The 4,922-nt window shown below is 43.1% G+C and overlaps 1 pseudogene; it reads right to left on the bottom strand.

The window, feature by feature from the left end:
* Positions 1-3,274: 3,274 nt before the first annotated feature.
* LOC102775454 overlaps positions 3,275-4,922 on the bottom strand; it is a 5,776-nt pseudogene continuing 4,128 nt past the window's right edge.

Below are 4,922 nucleotides of genomic sequence, written 5' to 3'. Positions count from 1 at the left end.
AAATATTAAAGTAACATTGGAATAGTTTTGCTAACCTAAAACAGCATGAATAAATTATATAAAAGCCACGAGTAAACAGAACATTCACATTAACTTTTCATAATGGTTCCTATCTCAACTTCACAGACTTCCAAGTCTCCAAAGTTCAGTGAGATGGGACGTAACAATAAGACTCACCTGGGCCCAGCCACACGTCAGATATATAAATAACTCATTTTTGTGCAATAGACATGCTGTAGGGGTAAGGAATCAGTTTCCTTGACATGCCTTTTGCACACTATCAGGTGTACTGAAATAGAAGTAAAGGGTAAATTTTTGACCAGGGGTGCAGTGTGACCTTGAAATAAATTATTTTACAACAATGACCCATTCCAGAGGCTTTGCTGGTGGTAGTGGTGGGGGACAATAGTGACCTACCCTTCTCTCAGGTCTCAGAGAGATACAGAAAGTAGTACTTCTTGCCAGAATAAGTGATAGCATATACCAGAGGGGAGAGCTCCCCTGATAGGCTGTTTCTCTCCTCCTCTAAGGGGGCCAACCATGCCCCTCATCAGGGCTGCCCCTAAAAACTTCAGGGTACTGGACACAGTTTTTTACAGGGCCTCTGGCAATATAAACAATTTTATTCACCCAAAATCATCATGCCAGCACCATTCTGACGACCCAATTTCGTGCAATCGATAAAAGAACACCTTACTGCCCTGTCTGGTTTGGCTCTGTGGATAGAGCGTCGGCCTGCAGACCGAAGGGTTCCAGGTTCGATTTTGGTCAAGGGCACACACCCAGGTTGCCAGCTCGATTCCCAATAGGAGGCGTGCAGGAGACAGCCAATCACTTCCTAAATTGGGACAGTCATGGGATCTGAAACAAACCCATAGTATGAATCCCACAGTTCCTCAAAATATCAGATCAACTCTGTACATGAGATGAAAGTAAATAATTAGAAAATGATATTAAGATAATTCCATTTTCAGTAGCATAAAAAAACCAATGAAATATTTATGTATAAATTTTAAAAGTATGTGCAACACCTGTACACCAGAAGCTACAAAACATTTCCGAGAGAAAGTGAAAAACACCTTTGCCGGTCAGCGGGGGCCATGACTAAGCTGAGGTGGAACTGAAGGAGTTAACAGCTGGAGCCTTATTTCTCGAACAGTTGACCTTATTCCTTGATGGGTACTTTTTTTGAAGGAGCAGCCATTGCATATCTGCCACAAGGGGGCATATAACAAAAGCGCCTACTGAAGCCTAGGGGATTAGGGAACACTTCCTAAAGAAATGACATTTGAATTAAGGCCTGTGGAACGGATTAAAATTGGCCAGGGAAGCATGACAATACTCCAGCCCAAGGAATAGTATGTGGGAAGGCGCTAAAGCAGTGGTTCTCAACCTTCCTAATGCCGCGACCCTTTAATATAGTTCATGTTGTGGTGACCCCCAACTATAAAATTATTTTTGTTGCTACTTCATAACTGTAATTTTGCTACTGTTATGAATCGTAATGTAAATATCTGATATGCAGGATGTATTTTCATTGTTACAAATTGAACATAATTAAAGCATAGTGATTAATCACAAAAACAATATGTAATTATATATGTGTCTTCCGATGGTCTTAGGCGACCCCCCGTGAAAGGGTCGTTCCACCCCGAAGGGGTCGTGACCCACAGGTTGAGAACCGCTGATCTAAAGCAAGAGTGTTGGATCCTTGAAGGAACTGAAAACAGACCCTGTGGCTGAGCACAGAGTTGGACACAATGTTGATTCCAGCATGAACTCAAGAAATGAATCTGACTCACTAGGTCTAGTGCAAAGCCCATTCATTACCTGTGTTGTAGTGGTTTGGTTTGTTTTTTTTTCAACGCTGTATCTTTTATTGGGACATAACGTATCTACAAAGTAAGCACTAGGCAAATGCCTGCTGGGTGACCAAATGATTCCCAGGATAAATTAGTCAGCTCAAAGTCCAAATACGAGGGCTTGGCCTAGTAAGCCACCTAGGTTTTGATCAAGCAGCTACACCTGAAAGTTTTGTGAGAATAATTATTCCACACAGCAGATTTCTGTGGAATACCGGAGTCCCATCTCTAGCTCTCCTCCCACCACAATCACAGCAGTCAGATAGTGTTTAGGAGTTAATTAGGGGAAAATCTGAGGTAAACACCCCAAGTGACAGGAAGAAAAATCTGAAAATGTCCCTTCAAGCCAAATAGGGGCCTGGCCTTGACCTCCCCAGAAGGAGAAAAAAAACCCGGTGGATTAGCAACAACATTCTCTGGCAGCCACTTGCCAGGGCATGAGTCTCTCAGCCAGGACTGTCTGCCACCTCCCAACAGAGGTAGGGCGAAGAAAAGACTGTTTATAGAATCGATACAGAGGCCATGAGAGCTGCAAGGAAAGTCTGAGAGAGAGAAGGGAAGAGAGAGGTGGGGAGGACCGTAACAGAGTCCCAGGCTTTTGGATCTGAGCACCTCAAATACATTGACAAGTAGTTCTACAAAATATTACAGAAAAGGTAAAATGCCTAATATTTGCAAGAGTTCCCCTGGACTTCTCCCCACATGCCATATCACACTGCCAGATGAACGTGGCAGAGCCCAAAGGCCACATTTTTTTTTAATATATATTTTATTGATTTTTACAGAGAAGGGAAAGGGGGGCGGGGAGAGAGAGAGAGAGAGAGAGATTTTTTTTAAATATATTTTATTGATTTTTTACAGAGAGGAAGGGAGAGGGATAAAAAGTTAGAAACATTGATGAGAGAGAAACATCTATCAACTGCCTCCTGCACACTCCCTACTGGGGATGTGCCCGCAACCAAGGCACATGCCCTTGACCGGACTCGAACCTGGGACCTTTGAGTCCGCAGGCTGACGCTCTATTCACTGAGCCAAACCGGTTAGGGAAAGGCCACATTTTTTAAGAAAGAAAAACAAGAATAAGCCCTGTTGCTCTTTAAAGAGTCAAAGGCACCCTAGTGGGTTTGGCTCAGTGGATAGAGCTGGGCCTTTGGCTCAAAGGGTCCCGATTTTGATTCGGGGGTTCAGAGCACGTACCTTGGCTGCTGGCTCCTCCCTGGCCTGGGCCCTGGTCAGGGCTCTTGTAGGAGGCAACCAATCAGTGTGTTTCTGTCACGTTGGTGTTTCCCTCTCTCTTCCACTCTCCCTAAAAATCAATGGGAAGATACCGTCTGGTGGGGATTAACAAAAAACACACAAGAGTGAAGGCTGCTGGGACCGTTCCCACACAGGCCTGTGTTCAGTAAAGCAGCATCCCAGCAGCAGCCTGGCACAGTTCTAGGTGAGGGTCTCACCTTTTGTCACCTGTGCTTCATGTACTCTATTCCCCGTTCCAGGCTGTCAATTTCTCATTTCGTGTTGTGAGTCTTGAACGACAAGACCTATCGAACGAGTTGAGAAAGTCCGCAATTTTCTTGATGCTGCTGGTGATGACTTCAGTGTGCTTCCGGTTCGCCCAGTCCTGGTGAATTTCCCGCTGCACGGGATCCTCTTGTCCCGCCACGGCCTCTGCCTAAGGAAGAGCGACTCTTACCTGTGTTTTAATAAGCATTTCCCCCTGGGAATTCAAAAGTAGGTGGTTCACAAAACATACTTTGAGGACTGTTATGAACAGTAGCTATTATTATCTCTTTACTTGTCTGCCTCCCATAAACTGTACATTCCTTTCAGGGAGTTTCTTAGCACTGGGCACAAAATATGCACTGGATAAAAATCTGAGTAATGGGTAAATGACAAATAAAAAATGGAGAGAGGGTATTATTAAAAAAATGGAATACTTAAAGACTATTCACCTTGAAGACTGTAAATAAAATGTTCTATACTATAAACAGTGACTTTCAAACTTTTTGGACCATGTCCCACAGTAAGAAATACATTTTATATCATGACCTGGTATACACATATACACATACGTATATAACTATAAAATAGCACATTCACATACCAAAACATACCCTTACTGCATATAAAGCATTCTGGTATTTTCTATTCCATTCCTTTTTCAAAAAAAAAATATATTGTTTTAATGGATTTTGTACAGTTTTAAAACAATAAGTAAAATGCTATTCTTGACACTACCCCTTGACTCACGCTGCGCCCACTCCCCCAGCTGTGATCTGGCTTTGCTACATGAGCAACAAGTCCCCAGGAGTTCTGTGAACTTTATTCTCGAGTCTTGTACATGCTGCTTCCTCTGTCTCAAAAAGCCCTCTTCCCTTTCTTACGTGAGTAATTCCCATTTATTCTATCCTGGTCTAGGAAGCCTTCCCTCTCCTGGGCTAAGACAGCATAGGGTTCTTATCTCTGTCGCTTTGTATGGCATATACCATATCTCTCAGCAGACGGAATACTCAGAAGTCAAGGATTGGACAAGATGAGCACTCGCCCAGCCGGCATGGCTGAGTGGTTGAGCGTCAATCTATAAACCAGGAGGTCATGGGTTCAATTCTCAGTGAAGGCACATGCCCAGATTGTGGGCTTGATCCCCAGTGGGGGGTGTGCAGGAGGCAGCTGATCAATGACTCTCTCATCATTGATGTTTCTATCTCTCTCTACCTCTCCCTTCTTCTCTAAAATCAATAAAAATACTTTTTTTAAAAAAATGAGCCCTCAAAAAAAGCTTGTCAAATACCTAAGTAAAATCTGAAGTGCTGTTATGTGCAATTTTGAGGGGGGAAATCTGGATGCTGAAGGAACAGAGGGGAGGCATAATCTATGTGATATGATTATGCTGTCAAAAACATAAAACTTCAGAGGGGCAATGGGGGAATAAGGACATGTGTAATACCTTAATCAATAAAGGGGGAAAATAAACAGCTAAAGGTAAATAATAATAATAATAAATAAAACTTCAGCTCTGGCTGGTGTAGCTCAGTTGGCCATCCTGTGCACTGAAAGGTT

The sequence above is a fragment of the Myotis davidii genome, unplaced genomic scaffold (genome assembly GCF_000327345.1).
Source record: "Myotis davidii unplaced genomic scaffold, ASM32734v1 scaffold924, whole genome shotgun sequence".
NCBI lineage: Eukaryota > Metazoa > Chordata > Mammalia > Chiroptera > Vespertilionidae > Myotis > Myotis davidii.
This window is presented reverse-complemented; position numbering and strand designations above follow the sequence as displayed.